This window comes from Dermacentor variabilis, chromosome 4, assembly GCF_050947875.1.
Source record: "Dermacentor variabilis isolate Ectoservices chromosome 4, ASM5094787v1, whole genome shotgun sequence".
Classification (NCBI taxonomy): Eukaryota; Metazoa; Arthropoda; class Arachnida; order Ixodida; family Ixodidae; genus Dermacentor; species Dermacentor variabilis.
In genome coordinates, this window is record NC_134571.1 from 232,024,383 (window position 1) to 232,044,510 (window position 20,128).

Consider the following 20,128-nt stretch of genomic DNA (forward strand, 5'->3'; position numbering starts at 1 on the left):
CGCCGATCGGATAGCGACAGTCCGATGCGCTGCAGCCAGTCCGCTCGTCTACTGGCTTGCAGAGGGATACGATGTCGCAGCTTGACATATTGCCAGTCGCGACGTTTGCAGTCCACAACGGAACAAAGTCGAATCATAGCGCTTGCGAAAAGACCGACACTGACGGCGGAGCTCTCGCCAAAGACGGAGCACCTTGTAACGCAAGCAGACGACACTTCCTGCGTGCCGGAGGTGCTTAAGTGTACAGAAAAATTGTTCTTGTGCATTCTCTTTATGTCACTTTCTTTCTATAAAAAGAAACTAACATTCCAACTATTACGAACATCATTTGTTTACCATAAAGTTGGAAAAATCATCGATCACGCGTCCTGGTGAACCAATCGGATAGCTCGTCCCACTGACGTCATATGGGTGATTTCTGTCATATGGGTAGGGGGGGCTTAAAATTCCGCCGAGCAGTGTGCTGCTCAGTGCGCAGTGCTGAGTGCTGAGTGCTGAGCTCAGTGCTCAGTGCTGAGCAGTGTGCAGTGTACGGCCACGCAAAAAGTTTTATTACACGCAAATAAACTCATGCTCTTCAGCAGGGGCGAGTAGCCAGTGCAGGAGCGATCGGCAGCAGCCATCTTTTATTCCTTGCAGAACGGGGCAGAATGCGGCTATTCAGAAGAAAATTCAGTTTTGTTCGGCATATTAATGCATCTTTATCGCATACGCGTCACTTTGACGGGGTAAGTTGTTGCGGGTTTGTGACGTCGTGAGACAGGCAGGTGAAGTGGGTACAGCCCGAAAACTTTTGACCAATAGTCGAAGGCTAATGGCAAAAAGGCGTCGAATCAGAAATAGCTCTTTTTGTTTTGTTCGGTCACATTATGCATAATCAGTGTGTACACGTCATATCAGATGGGCAGCTATCGCAGTTTTCGTGACGTTGCGTGACAGAGAGCTGAATTGGGGGTGGTCCAAAAAAGGTTTTGACCAATCGCGGTGGGCTGATTGCAGATTTGGAATAGAAAAGTTTGGAATACCTTGCTTTATAGCACTCCTGATCGCGCTTCTTGCATACACTGCGTATGCTGGAATACAGGACGGAAACCTATCTTTCATTAGTACCATGGGGTAGCTGTCACTGTGGTCTATGGGAAGTGCTTGAAGTGGCACTGGATATGTTAGTACTGTTGGCAGTCCTGCTATCGGAAGGATTCATTTCACGTACTTGGCGGGCAACATGACAGTATACATAGCACTTCTTAACAATATACAATTTATATAAAGTTTATTGAAACGAAGCATGAATTGTTGGCCGCTAGCCTTTCCGAATTGAACTAGCTTTTTCCGCGATTGACGCGTAGCCACGCAAAAATCTTCACGAACGGAGACGCTCGAGTTAAGAATTTGTAGACTTGAGAAATTTTATTTTCCCGTAGTTTTGACGAAGCGAATTTAACAATAAAAGGTCGTGGTCGATTGGCATTGTACTGGCCTAATCTGTGAGCACATGAGATAGCATCGTCAGACAAACTAAGATTTAAAGTTCTTGAAAGGACGTCACGTACATGCTGTTCAGTTTGTGTCCATCTTTCAGATGGGTTGTCTGCAGGGCCGTGGAAAATAAGGTTGTCCCGACGCGGTCTCTCCTCGAGCTCATTCAAACGTGAAGTCAAAGCAGCAGCGTGGTCATCGACGGCTTCGTTGATAATGCCCGGCAGATTCGTAATACATTGGGATGCGTGGAAGGACTCAACAAAGGACTTAACAGCAGCAAGACCTGTAGCCAAGTCGGATACCTTTTTCTCCTGTGGCTCTTGGTTATTTTTCACGATATTCTCTATTTTTTCGTGCAAGAGTAATTTTAAATTTGACGTGAGAGCGCAACATGTTTTTTCTGGCAGAGTGACCCGCGCACTGGCGGCGGCGTACTGATAGCTGTCCATGACGGGATTACCTGCGGCAACACAGCGTTTTCGTCGCCTCGCAAATTAGTATGCAAGCATATACGCGCCGGGCACACGGACTTCATTTTTTGTGTGTGTTACACGTCGCCCACTTCATGTAACACTTTCACTGAAGGATATGGTGCCATTTTCAAAGAAAAAATTCGAGGACGCTTAAGCTTCGCCTTCAAGAGTGGAACGCGATAGCGTTATCGCACCCCGTTCGCACCACCCACTTATTCGCTCGGCATGCTCTTGAGTCACACAATGACGAAACGTGCGCCTGAGCAAGCGGAACGAACCAAAGAACCCGGTGTCTCGGAGGGAGAAACGATCTACGCGAGCCAAACGTCGTAATCGGCACGGACAGCCTGGCCGCGACGCGCCATGAAGGCGGACGCGATCATGGGGCTGACGCCTCGATGGGATCGTCCTCTATCTCGCTTGGAAGCATCACGCAGACGCATCGCTCCTCGCCATTAATAAAAAGACTAGCGCAAATAACAGGGACACAGACATAGAAGACCACAGGGTGAGCGCTAACGTCTGTGTCCCTGTTATTTGCGCTAGTCTTTTGATTAATGATGACACACCAACTAGCCCAGATTTGTGCCTTGATGGCTCCTCGCCAGCAGCACGGCACATATCGCAGGGGACCTTTTCCCACCAGACGCGCTACGGCACAGCGATCACGTGAGAGGCGTCCCTCATCGAACGCTGCACCTAGGAATCGCGCTGTGAGCGGAAAGAGGAGCCGCGTCCCTCGGGCGAGTGGCGCGCCACGTGTCGGGGCAGCGCCGTACATTGCGAGGAGCGGGTCTTCTGTGTTTGCCGCAACGTGGCTCTGCGTGTGCGAGGAGCGCAGAAGAAATGTAGCGGTAACGTACTTTGCTACTCGTGTAACTGCGACTTCTGTAATTTACATGCTCATAATTACCGATATGCACCGCAGTATAACTTTCTACGGCACGTTTCTAAGGCAACACCACATTCACTAGAGGCGCTTTTGTCCTGCTTTGAACCATCGAACTCGTGGATGAGTGCCAGCGTCTCCGTCTCACACTCAGGAGACCCTGGTTCGATTCCGACCCAGCCCACCTTTCATGTTGTTTTTTATTTATGAAGTGCCTTCTGGGATTTATCGCTCACGGCCAACGCCGCCGACACCGGCTTTTCTGCGATACGAGCTCCTTAACGCTATCGCGTTAAATGTCGTGGAACAAATGTTACATAGGTATGAGGATAGAGCTCAGACGTGGAAATACGCTAACTAAGATACTGAGAAACCTTTCTTTATACTACAGTGAAGCTGTATATGGCTAGCTGATTCGCCAATCCATCTGTACGCCGAGAACTCCGTCGCAACCCCACAGACATGCGCGAAAAAGAAAGAGAAATGCGCGCGATTGGCTGCGTCAATAGTGACGTCGTTGCTCTCCGCTGCAGCCGAGCGCGCGCGCAACCGTTTGTCCCTGACTCCGAAACGGGTAGACCACGTGTCATACGCACTCCTTAGCAGCACGCAGCTTTCGACTAGCAACGTCGCAAACATAACCTGGAACTTTGTCTACGTCTTGCCAATGCTGCAGCCAGGACGCAAGAACAGGCTCGTGCAGCCGAGCGCAAGCAGCAACTGCGTAACGAGAATCCAGCAGTCTACGAAAGCGTCGTTTTATGAACCATCGGGATTAACCCAGTGATAAACACCGGGGCCGCACGTTTCAGCTTCGCTGCCTTATTGCAAAAACCAGCGTCTTCCAGTGCGTTCCAGTGTGAAACCAGCGGTTTTTTTTGACACTGAATACCACTGGGGACGCTGGCGTTCGCTGGGACTCACTGGGACACCAGCGAGAACAATGGGTAAGAGGTGGTTCACACTGGACGAGACGCTGGTTCCACTGCCATGACGCTGGGGCGCAGTCATTTGTACTGTAGAGGCGCTGGTTCTCGCTGCAGTTCGCTGGTTCGCACTGGAAACTGCGCTGGTTGTTTGTGCCGCGCCGGTTCCTTTTCGCAAGGACTAGCGTTGCTGAATATTAAATGCATTATACGATTTTATCGCTTGACACTAGTCTCTTGTCCTAAATAAGGCTATATCTTGGGGTCATAAAGTTAAATTTCGTGTCGCAGTTTGGAATAAAAGTGCGTGACCCGCCCTGTTTATGCATGTACATTTGACACTCAAGATCACTTTAGTTCTTTTGCATTTTCCCTTTTGACTGCGCGGATAGCTAAATTCTTCAACGAAACCACGCAAACGCGGAGGACGCCGCGTTTTTTAGTAGTTTGCACGTAACATATGACTGGGAGTACTCTCCGTTGTCGGAGTGTTGTGGAGTGGACATGAAATCCAAACGTCGTTCAGACGCACTCGAACGGACCCCGAGTTCGAAGCCTACCGCTCATTGATATTATCGCACCGATAACAAAGCTGAGGCGATTTGCGAGCTTCCACTTTCCCTATTGTACTAAAGAAGCTTCTGAGGCTCAAATACATCTATTTTAGCTTTCTCCAGCTACCCGACCCGAGATCAGTCCTCACCGAAGCTTAGGCCTAGCAAATCCGCCGAGTCTGTCAGCACGGTATCGGTGCGTATGGGCTCAGGAATCAAGAAGTCTAACAAGGATAAACCACTCTGTATTTCAGCTTTGGCATCGGTGTGCTTATATGAACCATTTTTTCCGTGTCTAGAGTGCCAGCAGACGAAATGATCAGCGCCGACGTGACGCGTCATAAACACAGGTATAGGTGCTGTCGCCGAAGGCTGCCAGCACTAGCCTGCGCTTCTCTGACGAAGAATAGAAAGACGTGTCGATTGAAATGCATCACTGAGCTAAAGAAACGTTGTATACCCTTGCGTGAAGAACAAGAAAAAGCTATGGAAATTGGCAGTAACAGCCCATATAGCGTCCCTGGTCGGCGGTTGACTTAGGACTTTTTTCGAAGATAAAAAGTCCTATCGCAAGTTAAAATCTATGTTGTGGCACTTCTAAGCATGCTACTCAATACGGACAGCAACTTTTCCTTTCTGGTACAGGCGTGAATTTTATTTGCTGGGTGATAGCGCATCTACCATGTCTGTGTGAAACTAAAACTGCTTCTCGATGTTGACATGGCAAATTATTCATCCATGCGCGTCTGCTGGCGTCGTGCAGCAGTAAAGTAAAACTCTTGCTTGGGCTAGTCGGTTCATGCTTGAATGTATAAAGAGCAAGGCGCAATAGACCAGGACAGAAGAAGTCCTGTCGTTTGTGTTGGGTTCTTCTTCTCTCCTGGTCTACTGCGCCTTGCTCTTTACACATTCAAGTGGTTAACTACAGGGCTTGGAATCAGAATTTCCAACTATCGAATACTGGTCGTAGCTTTCTCATTTTTACTTTTTTTCTTTTTTTTATTGCACTAAGACGTTCTATGATGCTTTCTGTTATAAAAAAATATACGGTGGTCAGGCACCGCGCATTTAAAGGGCCCACCAAAGGCCTCAAGTAACGCCGGAGAAGTAAAGAAAGCCTTGGGAGCTATACAGCGTGTTTACAAGAGGTATTCAGAGACCTGGATGGGGAAAAATTGGGGATACGAGTTAGTGAAGAATACCTTAGTAACTTGCGATTCGCTGATGATATTGCCTTGCTTAGTAACTCAGGGGACCAATTGCAATACATGCTCATGGACCTGGAGAGGCAAAGCAGAAGGGTGGGTCTGAAAATTAATCTGCACACAACTAAAGTAATGTTTAACAGTCTCGGAAGAGAACAGGAGTTTACGATAGGTAGCGAGACACTGGAAGTGGTAAGGGAATACATCTACTTAGGACAGGTAGTGACCGCGGATCGGGATCATGAGACTGAAATAACCAGAAGAATAAGAATGGGCTGGGGCGCGTTTGGCAGGCATTCTCTGATCATGAACAGCATGTTGCCATTATCTCTCAAGAGAAAAGTGTATAACAACTGTGTCTTACCAGTACTCACGTACGGGGCAGAAACATGGAGGCTTACGAAAAGGGTTCTAGTTAAATTCAGGACGGCGCAACGAGCTACGGAAAGAAGAATGATAGGTGTAACGTTAAGGGATAAGAAAAGAGCAGATTGGGTGAGGGAACAAGCGCGAGTTAATGATACCTTAGTAGAAATCAAGAAAAAGAAATAGGGGGTGGGGGGGGGGGGCATGGGCCGGACATGTAATGAGGAGGGAAGAAATCCGATGGTAATTAAGGGTTACGGACTGGATTGCAAGAGAAGGGAAGCATAGCAGGGGGCGGCAGAAAGTTAGGTGGGCGGATGAGATTAGGAAGTTTGCAGGGACAACATGGCCACAAGTAGTACATGACCGTGGTAGTTGGAGAAGTATGGGAGAGGCCTTTGCCCTGCAGTGGGCGTAACCAGGCTGATGATGATGATGATGATGATGATGACGATGATGATGATGAAAGGCAAATATTAAGTCAAGTTAATAGGATATATTAGTGTTCGAGAGTCTCTAAGACGTCAACAGAGCCTTAATAACCGAGAACTTCAGGAAAATGCAGGTCATGATTAGAGACTTCCCCGGGACATTCAAGTACTCGCCCCATGACGAAGGCACTTTTGAAATTCTTTCACTAGTACTGATCCATTCGTTGCAAAAAGAAAGAAACATCCTTGGATTGTATTATAAGATGCAATAAAACGCTACTTGTTCAGTTCTATTTCTTTCGCAGAAAAAATAACTCACTGAAATTACCCTTGACAACGACGTGGGCGCTAGAAAGGTTGCAGTTTCGCTCGACTCCGTGCTGCTCACGTTATCGCGTTTCACAGTGCTCTCGTCATTGCGAAGTGCTGCGTTGGTTTTGCTGCATCGCGAAACTCGTACATACAGGAAGCAGCCGAGAATTCAACTTCCATGTGATGCCGCGCGATGTCCGAACGATCTATGCCACTTGACCCAAAAGCAGCATGCGGCGGCGAATTCACCGCTTGCGCTGGATGAATGGATGGATGTATGAGCGTCCCTTTGGAACGAGGTGGTGGGTCGCGCCACGAAGCTCTCGCTATTATAATGCCCAATGTCGTACCTAGGCTTAAATAAAAACGAATATGAACTCCCGCAACCAGATTTCCTGACCACCTATTGCGAAATTTGCTTGTGTACGTCTGCGTATTTTGTCGTTTCTCTACTTTTCTTCCACCAATCTTCCAATCGCCTCGTACAAATCCCTATTCCGGGCATGTTTACTTGGCGCTTTCTGCCTTGGTACCGCCGTCTGTCGGATGTCCTTTCACTCAACGACGGCAGCAGAGGGCGGTGATAGCGTATGCAACTTCACCACTCCTCCGGTTGGGCAGCGGGCAGTTTGAATTGCACTAAAGGTATTCGCACCTTTAGCGTAAGCTAAGTCTTTTCTGGGCACGAAATAATTTTCTCGTAAGCTAAGTCATTTCTGGGCAAAAAACAGCCGTTGCAAGGTTTCTGGAATTGTATTTGAACAGTGCCCGTCGACTTAGTACTAGACTTTTGTGTCCCTTTAAGTGCTAGAGCTGTTTTTTGCACCAGTACCCAGCGCCTCCCAGTATGCCGCGCCTGCGCAGCGCTCCAGCATCAAGCGCGCAACACTGGGCCCATAATGCGGTGAAGCGCTGGACACTGCATGCTGGGAACTGGGTTTTGCAATAGGGTGCTTAACCATCTGTACGGAATTGTTTGGGCGGTAATTTTTCTTTGATGCTTTTTCTACACCTACTGCACCTTTCCTTTGCGGATTGGAGGTCCCCATTTAGCTTTACCATCTCGGACCTCCTCTTGCGCACTCCATTATGAATATTGTCACGTGGTAGTGACGTATAAAGAAAACAGTAGAAATACTGTGAAAGACGAAACTAACCTTTATTGGGCGAACCTGTGCCCACAAAGACGGGCTACACTTCAAGACTGGCGACAACGGCGAACACAGTCGGCGATCGTCAAAATCTGATGAGCGGGTCAAGCGCGTCGGCTTTGATACATGAGTCGTCGAACGTTCCAGAGTAATCGCTGGGACGCGCGTATCTTCCACAAAGTTGTATACTATTCGCGTCGGCCACACATGCAATCAGATTACACAACGTTCGGTCACAGACAGCGGATGAAACCATCGATAACATTCCAGAAACTTGCGATACGTTTAGGCGCGTCCTTCGCTGTGCGATAACGTTTGTTAGGCGGTGAAACGTGTCGCCCGATAAAGATAAGTACACGTGTCAGTAGCCCCCTCTTAAAAAGCATCGACCCGATGCTGCAAGCAAACGAAAGTAATAAAGAAGCACTCGCAGCAAAGAAAATAACAAAATAAGGAAAGTTCGTCAGCGTCCGTAAAAGCGTTTAAGACGCACCACGTGGACCACTTCAGATGGGGCGCGGCACCGCCGTGAATGCGAAATGCCGTCCGGTACCACCTCATAGTCCAGTGCGCCAATACGTCGGATGACATTGTAGGGTCCGAAATAGCGTCGCAATAGTTTTTCACTCAGTCCTTGTCGGCGTATCGGGGTCCATGCCAAAACACGGTCGCCGGGCTGGTACTCCACGAAGCGTGGTCGGAGGTTGTAGTGTCGGCTGTCGGTACGCTGCTGGTTCTTGATCCGTAGGCGGGCGAGCTGTCGAGCTTCTTCGGCGCGCTGGACATAGGTAGCGACGTCAAGATTCTCCTCGTCAGTGACGTGCGGCAGCATGACGTCGAGCGTCGTCGTCGGGTTCCTGCCGTAAACCAACCTGAATGGCGGGATCTGTGTTGTTTCTTGCACCGCCGTGTTGTAAGCGAAGGTTCCATACGGCAGGACCGCGTCCCACGTCTTGTGCTCGACATCGACGTACATAGCTAGCATGTCGGCGAGGGTCTTGTTCAGGCGCTCGGTGAGAGCATTCGTTTGCGGATGGTAGGCAGTTGTCCTCCTGTGGCTTGGCTGGCTGTATTGCAAAATGGCCTGGGTGAGCTCTGCTGTAAAAGCCGTTCCTCTGTCGGTGATGAGGACTTCTGGGGCACCATGTCGCAGCAGGATGTTCTCGACAAAAAATTTCGCCACTTCGGCTGCGCTGCCTTTCGGTAGAGCTTTAGTTTCAGCGAAGCGGGTGAGATAGTCCGTCGCCACGACGATCCCTTATTCCCGGATATTGACGTCGGAAACGACCTAAACAAATCCATCCCAAACTACTGGAATGGTCGGCGAGGAGGTTCGATCGGCTGTAGTAATCCTGCTGGCCTTGTCGGTGGTGTCTTGCGTCGCTGACAGTCTCGGCATATCTTGACGAAAGGGGCGACGTCGGCGGTCAGACGCGGCCAGTAATACCTTTCCTGTATCCTCGACAGCGTCCGGGAGAATCCGAGGTGCCCAGCGGTTGGATCGTCGTGTAGGGCGTGCCGTACTTCTGGACGCAGCGCTGACGGTACAACAAGAAGGTAGCTGGCGCGGACTGGCGAGAAGTTCTTCACGAGCAGGTTGTTTTGTAGCGTGAACGAAGGCAACCCGCGCTCAAATGCTATAGGGACAACGTCGGTGTTCCCTTCCAAATACTCGTCGAGGACTTTTAGCGCCGGGTCTGCTCGTTGCTGTTTAGTGAAATCTTGCGCGCTTATTAATCCAAGGAATGCGTCGTCGTCCTCCTCGTCTTGCGGCTGGGGATCGATGGGGGCGCATGATAAGCAGTCGGCGTCAGAGGGTTTTCTTCCGCACTTGTAGATTACCGTGACGTCATATTCTTGCTGTCTGAGGCTCCACCGCGCCAGCCGTCCTGAAGGGCCCTTTAAGTGAGCTAGCCAACACAACGCGTGATGGTCGCTGACGACATTGAATGGCCTGCCATAGAGGTAAGGGCGGAATTTTGCTGTAGCCCAAATGATGGCGAGGCATTCCTTTTCAGTCGTAGAATAATTTCCTTCCACTTTTGACAGCGACCGGTTAGCATAAGATATCACCCGTTCAAGTCAGTCTTTCGTCTGGACTAGGACGGCACCGAGGCTCAGGCTACTGGCGTCAGTGTGGATTTCGGTATCGGCGTCATCGTCGAAGTGTGCAAGTACCGGCGTCGAATGCATGAGCCGTTCTAGTTGTTGAAATGTGTCGGCCTGCGGCGTTTCCCACTTCAACTCGACATCACATTTGGTTAGATGTGTTAGCGGCTCCGCGATGCGTGAAAAGTCCTTGACAAAGCGCCTATAGTAGGCACACATGCCAAGGAATCTGCGCACTGCCTTCTTGTCGATTGGCTCCGGAAACTTCGCGATGGCAGTTGTCCTGCGGGTTGGGGCGTACTCCAGATTTACTGATGACGTGGCCTAGGAATAGCAGCTCATCGTAAGCGAAGCGGCACTTTTTCAACTTCAGAGTGGGCCATGATGACTTGATGGCCTTTATTACTGTCACAAGCCGCCTAAGGTTATCGTAGAAATTTCCGGCGATGACAACGACGTCATCCAAATAAACAAGACACGTCTGCCACTTCAATCCTGCTAACACCGTGTCCATGACACACTGAAACGTTGCAGGCACCGAGCACAGTCCGAATGGCATGACCTTGAACTCGTAGAGGCCGTCTGGCGTGATGAAGGTGGTCTTTTCGCGACCTCTCTTAGACTTCCATTTGGCAGTAGCTAGACTTGAGATCCATCGACGAGAAATATTTAGCTTTGCAGAGCCGATCTAAGGGGTCGTCTATCCGTGGGTGGGGGTATACGTCCTTCTTCGTGATCTTGTTCAGTCGACGATAATCGACGCAGAAACGTAGGTTTCCGTCCTTTTTCTTCACCAGGACTACAGGAGATGCCCACGGGCGTGTCGACGGCTGGATGATGTCGTCGCGCAGCATTTCGTCGACCTGTTGCCTAATAGCTTCACGTTCACGCGTCGAAACTCGGTAACGGCTCTGGCGGAGTGGTAGAGCGCACTCTTCGGTTATTATGCGATGCTTCGCAACTGGTGTTTGTCGAATTCTCGATGACGTCGAAAAGCAGTCTTTGTATCGTCGGAGAAGACTTCTGATCTGTTGCTGCTTACTCATAGGAAGACTTGGATTTACGGCGAAGTCTGCTGCGGGGACTACGGTCGTCGGGATAGATGCGGCAGAATCCGAGAGGTCAAACGCATCGCTGGTTTCCAGAATTTCCTCGATGTATGCGATCGTCGTGCCCTTGTTGATGTGCTTGAGCTCCTGGCTGAAGTTTGTCAGCAACATTTTCGTGTTTCCTCCGTGCAGTCGAGCGATCCCTCTTGCGATGCAAATTTCACGGTCGAGCAGTAGATGCTGGTCGCCCTCGATGACGCCTTCTACGTCAGCGGGTGTTTTGGTACCGACGGAAATAATAATGCTGGAGCGCGGCGGGATGCTCACTTGATCTTCGAGCACACTCAACGCGTGGTGACTACGAGAGCTCTCCGGCGGTATCGCTTGATCTTCGACAACCTTATCGATTTTGACTTCAGGTCGATCATTGCGCCGTATTGGTTTAGGAAGTCCATGCCGAGAATGATGTCTCGTGAACACTGTTGGAGGATAACGAAGGTGGCAGGGTAAGTCCGGTCATGAACGGTAATTCTTGCCGTGCAGATTGCAGTCAGCGTAATGAGGTGTCCTCCAGCGCTTTGAATTTGAGGGCCTTCCCGTGCAGTTATACTTTCTTCAACTGGGCGGCAATGTGTCTACTCATGACTGAGTAATCGGCCCCTGTGTCCACTAAGGCGGTGACTGTGTGGCCGTAGAGAAGCACGTCGAGGTCGGTGGTTCTTTCTCTGGCGTTGCAGTTAGATCTTGGCGTCGGATCACGGCTGCGTCGTGTTGAACTGAAGCTGGAATGTCGTGTCGTCAAGTAGTCTTTCGTCGGTGTAGTCTTGGCTTCCTGACTTCGTCGGAACGGCAGCGTATCGTTATTATGTCGTCGAAATGGTCTCATCGTCTCCTTCGTCGGCGGCGGAGGATCTTCGTCAGTTCAGCAACCGCACCTCCATCGGTTGCTGCCTTCAGTTTTCCGGATATGGGCTCGCAGAATGGCCCCGGGCTGGGCCGGTGTATGGTCCGCGCTGCGGCGACAGCTAGCGGCCTGGTGACGGCGAACGGGACGGTCGTCGAGAGCTCCACTGAGTGGCAGCCAGGTAGTCGGTTATATTGCGAGGTCGTTCGCCAATCTGTGGTCGCGGCGCGTTAGCGGCGAACCCTCGGAGTCCCATCTCCCGGTATGGGCTTCGACGGTAGGTGTTCCGGCTTCTCCGCAGTGATAGCAAAGCGGACGGTGGTTGGGGGCGCGCCAAACATCAGTCTTCCTTGGAATGCTGCGTGGGGCGATGGGTTTGCGTGCTGGCGGCGGGGTTGGTGGCGCACGACGGCACTGTGTCGTCACTGGGCCCTTCCGTGGGCGCGGAGGTGGTATGTGACGGCGGGCTACAGCGGCGTATGTCATCGCTTGCCGCTGAGGCTGCGGCGATTCAGGGGCTACTCCGAGTTGTTGTAGCGCCTCACGAACGGCGCCGGCAATTGAAGCGCTTGAGGCTGTGATGAAGGGAACAGCTTTCAGTTTGAGTTTGAGTTTATTCAACCACATGGCAGGTACATAAAAGTGCACATGGACGTGGTTAAGTGTGATGGAAAAAAAGCTGCATTTATTTTTTTTATTTCATATACCTCACAGGCTCCAGAAGGAGTATTGCGTGAGGGTGGCGATACAGATAACAATTGTGGAGCAAAAACATAGTTTTTGTTGCATAAATATGAACAGAACGAGAATCAAATAATAAACTAATAGCTTGACTGGCCAAATCACCCGGAAAACAACGTTTCAACAAAATTACAGGCAGCGGAGAGCGACAATACAAAAGGAACACGCATGTGGCCCGTCACAGCAAAGCGCGAAAGAAAACTATGAAATATATAAAAAATACATTAAACAACAAAGCAATAGATAATTGCATGACATTAACTAACTATCGCAAAAGGGATCTAATATTATATGAAGAGGACATTCAGGACAGTCTATGTAGTATATCAGTATTGGACAAATTACGTAAGCTTTCAATTGTTATTTTCCATTTGTTCAGTAAACTCGGAAGGCAGAATAGTAATGCTCGCAGTCCATAATTAGTACGAGGACATGGTACATGCCAACTCTCTGTATGTCGGGTAAGGCGACTGGCCGGATTTGGTTGCAAATCGGCCAACGTATGTAAGAGGGTACTTCCTCGGCGTATTTCTCATTTAAAAGTTGACAAGAGCTTATATTCGTAATAAATGTTCCCTCTTAAAATTCTATACTTTATGAATAATGAAGCAGTGTGTGCGTTTTGCGATACACCTTGAATACACCTCAGGGCATTTTTTTGCAGCGCGCACAGATTATTTAATGATGCTTTAGAGCCTTTGCACCAAACCAGATAACAATAGTGCAAATGCGAAGAAAAAAGAGCGTTATATAATAATAGTTTTTTTTCACCGACGCAGCACACCCAAAACTCTGCAAAGTTTATGGCTTATGTGTTCCGTATGGTGATTCCATGCCATATGTTCATGGAAGAGAACACCGAGAGTTCTAACAGTTTGGGAAAATTCAATTTCGTTATTTTTAAGGGTTAGCTTGAGAGTCGCTTCGTATACTTTGAATTTCGCACGGAACAGTACAGCGTTGGTTTTAGAGCAGTTAATGTGTAGTGAATTTGCTAAACTCCATGCATATATTTTATTTAGCACTTTATTTGCAGACACGATGAGGTCATCAGTCATTTAACCAGAAAAAAAGAGACTGGTATCATCCGCGTAGATTACATAATCTACAAAGCTGTCAATTTGTACAATATCGTTAATAAAAATATTAAAAAACAGGGGTCCCAATATGATTCCTTGAGGTACCCCATTTTTAACTTTCATGGGTGATGATAGCTCTCGGTTGATTGAGACGCATTGTTGCCGATTAAATAAATAGCTTTTGATTAAAGTTAAAATGACACCACGAACTCCATAACATTGGAGTTAATCTAATATTGTAGCATGATTTATCCTGTCAAATGCCTTGGAGAAATCTAGGAATATTCCTAGGGTAAGTTTTTTTTGCTTCCACATTCCTTAAAATCAATTCCTTTTGGTAAAGTAAGGCACGTTCTGTAGACAGGCCTGAGTGAAAGCTAAATTGTGACGACGTAATAACCATACTTCTATTAAAAAACTTAGACAGTCGAATGAAAATAAGTTTTTCGCACCCCCTAGAAAAAACCGTCAAAATTGATGTGGGCCTATAATTACATAAAATGCCCTTGTCTCCGCCCTTGAAAACCGTTACCTTAGCGGTTTTCATTCTTTGGGGAAACACTCCTGTGGCAAACACGAGATTATAAATGTGAACTAAGCAGACACATATAGGTTCCATGATAAATATTATAGGTTCTAATTTTAAGCCATCTATGTCCTCGCTTTTACTCATTTTGAAGTTGCGAAAAACACTGACGACCTCCTGCGCATCTGTGGGATTCGCAAACAAAGAATCAGTCAGTGGGGGAGGCAAATAATCGAATGAATCACAATTTGGAGTACTGTCAACCAATGAGGTAAAATACTCATTGAACTTGTTTGCTAGAACTGCACCTTGTATAATTCATTGTTGATAGAGAGCTCACAAATATCGTTAGTAACTTGTCTAGCAGATATGATAGAATTTAGTTTGTTCAACATTTGTTTGGAATCTATGACACCAACAAAAATCATGAAGTAATAATTACGTTCGGCTTGTATCTGTATGTTAGTGAGTTTGTTTCTGTATGCCTTGAAAGCTTTCAATTTATCCGGGTCTCCCTTAATCAGAAACGCTCGATATAACCTATCTTTTTCTTTTATCACATTAAGTATTGCTGAAGAAATACAAGGCTTGCGCGCCCGCCTCGGTCTCTTAAAGGCTTTGTAAGTAAAATGTTTTTTATACACAGAACATAGGGCATCAAAAAGTTATCATAAGCGAGATCAGAGGAGCAGGAAGGTAGAACGTTACTCCAATTTATTGTGCTAATTTCGTTTCTGAAAGCGGATAAGGTTCGTGGATTTATTTGTTGAAAATAAGCAGCAGGAAAAGTTCGACTCCTCTTATTAGTTATGTTGTCAAGGACTTAATATAAGGGCAAATGATCGCTTATTGGGGCATCAAGAACCACTGCCTGTATTGTACTATTTGTACTTTTGTAGCTCCTCCCGCACGACCGCTCGGATAGTCTCGCGCAGGTCGTCGGTGGCCAGTGACGCAGCTCTGCCGTAGTTTGTCGAGTTCGTGCGGCGGTTGAATTGCCGGTTCCGCATTTCCAGTGTCTTCTCGATGCTAGTGGCCTCGCGAAGAAACTCCTCGACGGTCTTCGGTAGGCTCCGCACCGTTCCGGCGAAAAGTTCCTCCTTTACACCACGCATCAGTAGGCGGACTTTCTTTTCTTCGGACATTTCAGGGTCAGCGCGGCGGAATAGGCGGCTCATCTGTAAAAATCGCGGTTGTCTCATTAGGCAGCTGCACTCGGGTTTCTAGTAGTGCTTGGGCTCGTTCTCGGCGTACGACGCTTGTGAATGTCTGCAGGAAGCCGCTTCGGAAAAGGTCCCAGGTCGTTAAGGTGGCTTCTCGGTTCTCGAACCACGTCCTGGCAGCGCCTTCTAATGCGAAGAAGACATGTCGTAGTTTGTCGTCGCTGTTCCAGCTGTTAAATGCAGCGACCCTCTCATACGTCGAAAGCCAGGTTTCCGGGTCCTCGAATGTTGAACCGCGGAACGTCGGAGGCTCCCTGGGCTGCTGCAGCACGATGGGGGACGCTGGGGCTGCCATTAGGGTTGCCTTGGCCACAATCTTGGCCTTCTCAGGGAGAAGTCCGCGCTCCGGGCGCAGCTGTTGAAGACAGCGGCTTGCTCGATGGTACGCGACTACGTCGGTGTTCTGTTTGCGGTCCAGGCTTGGATCACGGCTTGTCGGGGGCGGCCGGTACATGAACGAAAAGCACCTCCACAAGATGTCACGTCGTAGTGACCGTATAAAGAACACAGTAAAAATACTGCGAAAGACGAAACTAACTTTTATTGGGCGAACCTGTGTCCACAAAAACAGGCTACAGTTAAAGAATGGCGACAACGGCGAACACAGTCGGCGATCGTCGAAATCTGGTGAGCGGGTCCAGCGCGTCGGCTTTTATACAGCAATCGTCGAACGTTCCAGAGTAATCGCTGGGACCCGCGTGTCTTCCACAAAGTTCTACATTACTCGCGTCGCGCGCACATACAATCAGATTACACAAGGTTTGATCACAGACAGCGGATGGAACCATCGATAACATTCCAGAAACTTCTGATGCATGCAGGCGCGTCCTGCGCTGTGCGATAACATTTGCTGGCGGTGAAACGTGTCGCCCGATAAAGACAAGTACACGTGTGAATAAACTCTAGTGACTCACCTTAATAAACGGAATTTTACACTGAAGCCTCAAGAAAACATTGATGACACCACAACGCGAAGGGGATGGGAGGCCTTCCTCTCCAACTTGGAGGAGGCGCCCCGGAGGGTTGCATACTAATATCCCTCAATAAGTTTAAAGTACACAAAGGCTTTGATCCTGCCGACGACGCCAGTGATAGGCTGATCGGTGACATGTGACCTTGCTCCTCCCCTTTGTCACCATGAAAGTTCCGGCGTACCGGGCGAAGTGCGCGCGTTTGGCTTGTTGTGCTATGCACATTGCTGCGATAATTTCGTGCCGAGAGTGCCGAAATGCCTTGTTTCTGTGCGGTTGGGTGCCGAAACCGGACGAAGGATGGCAAGAAGTTATTCTGCATCCCGCGCGGCAACCAGAACCTAACCAGAAGAAAAGTATGGTTGCACAGAGTTGGGGACGGAAGGACTTTGAACCATCGGTAACTGTATGACTATGCGAGGCAAGTAACATAGAACAATACAAAGGTGCGATAAAAAGTATACACGTGTGGGTACTGAGCTGTGATAGTATTTCACTCGCGTGCTTTAATGTTGATGGTCGGAGTAGGTGGAGGTTGTTTATTTTAGTTCGTTATGAGCCCGCTGAATAGCCCAGAATGACCTAGGAAGCGAAGGACCGAAATGCCGTGTTGCTGTGCGGGTGGGTGCTGAGATCAGACAGAGGACGGCAAGAAGTTATTTTGCATCCCTCGCGGTAAACAAAACCTAACCAGAAGATAAATGTGGTCGCATAGAATTGGACCGAAAGACTCAACTGTCGATAATTGCGCGACCATATGCGAGGAAAGTAACGCAGAGCGAAACGAAGGTGCGAGAGAAAGTATACACCCGTGTGTGCAGAGCTGCGATAGTATTTCATTCGCGCGCATAAATGTTGACGGCCGAAGTTTCCTGAGATTATTGATTTTAGTGCATTATGAACCCGTTGACTTAGCAAGTGCAGTATGAATAGCACGCAAGTACATAGTGGGGCCGAAACGCATTAACTCGCTGACAAATATCCGGATTGCGTTACGCGCTATGAAAAATAAAAAATTTTGGCAGCGAATTCTACTTTTTCATTTTCCTTTGTTTGTGCACGCGTTGTTAACTGCGCTTTACAATATGTACAAAAAGTCATTTTCAACTCTGCATATCCTAATCGTATGTTCTGCATTGCATATGTGAATAAATATATTGCTACGTGCCTGTATTACTCTGCTTATAATAGCAAATGATGCATAACCACTGCTACTGGCCATCAAATAATAAAGCATAATACAATATACCAAATACCTTACATACAGCTGCGAGATCATTCCCCTTCCAAGTTTCCCTTACACTCGGAGATGTTTCAGTAATCGGCGATGCCCTTTTACTGATGAAAAACACACAACTGCAAATTAACATAAGAAAAACGCAAGAAGCGATACAGGATTACCAGCAAAACACAGTGCAGTAATAGCTAGGCCAATCCGCGTGCGTTTCGTATAAGTGGCCTCTAATTCTTACGGGGTTGTAGCGGTGCATGGAGACGAAAAGGCAAAAACACAAGAATGCGCGTCATGATTCAAGTTTACGTGGCGACGGCGCACGGTTCGCGAGAACAGTCAACCGCATTCACACGCGCGCACACAGTACGCTCAATGTCGGTGTGTCGCGAGATTAGACCGTGCTGGCAACCCGAACACAATCGAGGAGACTCGCTGACAAGATCCATACCGCCGCTTCAGAATTTCACGACAGTTGCACTGGCTCGTGGCATTGAACCACAAAACACAACAGTCGTCGTGTAATCGCTACACAACACACACACTCAGCGGCAAGAAGGCTGTTGGCGCACGGGTTTCCACACACACACAGGATGTTGTTTAGTTGCCGGGAGGGTCGCACGTTTCAGCGACGTTATGGCGAAAGTTTTTCGGTCCAAGCGACTGTCAGCCTTCTTTTTTACACGAATTCTTCGCGCAAAGTAACCGCTATGTGTATGCAGCACACTTACAAGCAAAAGAATTCAGAGAGCAAACGGCGTTAAGTGCAAGCAACCACCAAGGCTCGCGCGGTGACTGAGCGCAAACGACCGAAGTGTAAACATGCAGAATCGAGGCGATCAAGCCCTCATTCCGCTCTCTTTAACGTTTTTCTTTCAGCGCTCATTTGAAACTAAAGGACTAGATTTAGCAGTTCGGGCCCTTCTTTCGTTTTTCACCACCGTCAGGCACCAGTAGGTTTTATTTCCGCGCGTGTGCAGATATTTTTTTCACTTCGCGAATGCCGCGGTTTAGCGTGGACGCCGTCTGCTACGGGAACTTCCTAGGCGGCGCGTGCGGCACATGTCGCCACCTCAAAAGTTGTAGGGGGACCTTACTGCCCGCTGCAGGCGAGCCGAAGAACTCGCGCCAGCGGAGCCCATGAACAGGGCCTCGACGAGCCTCGAGACCGCTCGTCATATTTTGTACTATAAAGCTTTTCTACTACTACTGAAGAGAGTAGACTAGCAGTGTCAATCGCTGAGTAAAATAAAATGATAGTAATTGGTCGTAGCATGTCAGGTGGTCTCTTTTTTACATGAAAGGAAATAGGAAGCCTCTTAAAGGAAAATGCTTTCATTTTCAGGACAAAGTCTGTGAAGGAATGCATAAGTTTGAGGAGATGGAATTCGCTTGCTGAGCATTCAGCCTTTTTATGGAAGTGCCTTCTACTGCCGATCGAGAAAAGGCAGCAAAAGAATTTTGGAGGCACTAAAATTTAAAATTGCCGAAGCAAAATGGTTGTTGATGTTAGGAATAACTAATGAAACAAACGGCGAATAAATGAATAAAAAAAGCAAATAAATTATTACAAAAAGGAAACGCTGCATCTTCTCGAGCGTTTCATCTGGCAATGTAGATAGCAACGTAAAATTACTAAATATAAGAGCTTATCCTTTTTCTCAAGGAGTAGTCAGCCGTTGGTTTTCGGTGTATCCTCGGAGGCTATGAAAAAAGTGGCGAAGGGAATTCTACAGAATGACAAACACCATCGAGATATGGAGAACGCGCACGTTATGGTGGCACAAATAATTGCAGCAGCGCACTAATTGATTCACAATGATTACACGAGCGACATGTCACGCATATGAGCTGCATCGCAGCTACTTCTAAGACACACTCCGACGAAACGTAGTGGCATTTGCGGTCAATAAGCTCTCGTAACCACACATTTATTCCTTACTAGCAGAGTTTGTGAACTGACTGATAGCCACAGGCATGCACGAAGGTGTGAATGTAGTAGGAATGCACTCACAGTTTGTGTTCGATGTTAGTTGAAGCAGACGAAAACAGGGAGCCGCTCTCGTACTCTGCAAGAAATTCAAAGAAGTCACAATATGATAAGCCAAGAGCGCAAAATACTCAAGATAGAACACTTATTGCGCTTGGTAATAACCACTGCCACATAACCATCTCCAAGAATTATTACAAAGCACGAGCGTGCTCTAGACGGCTCGGGTGTTGGCTTCGGCAGCGCACTCCCGTATTTATTAAGTTTTCTATGCTGAGCTAACAGGCGCCGCCAATTGTAAGAGCGAACTTGGTAAAGACAGCCAAATATTGTCAGAATGCTCTTCTGAAAAACTGTGAATTCAGCGATGGCTCTTTTTCTCACTATTCCTTTTGGCTAAATCATGGCTACATAAATACCATCGTTGCCTGATAAGCGTGACGTGTCTGGCTATGATAATTGCTTGACTTTATCGCTGGTTTTACTTACCGCAGCAGCAGTGAGGACTAACAACTT

The 20,128-nt window shown here is 48.1% G+C and overlaps 1 protein-coding gene across 2 annotated transcripts in view; it reads right to left on the bottom strand.

Moving 5' to 3' along the window:
• The window catches only part of LOC142578158 (uncharacterized), a 303,814-nt gene extending 284,127 nt beyond the window's left edge, over window positions 1-19,687 (bottom strand). For both annotated transcript variants that reach the window (XM_075687560.1, XM_075687561.1), the window contains exon 1: window positions 19,637-19,687. The gene's annotated coding sequence lies outside the window, so the exon portion shown is untranslated. The remainder of the gene's footprint in view (window positions 1-19,636) is intronic.
• Window positions 19,688-20,128: the final 441 nt, after the last annotated feature.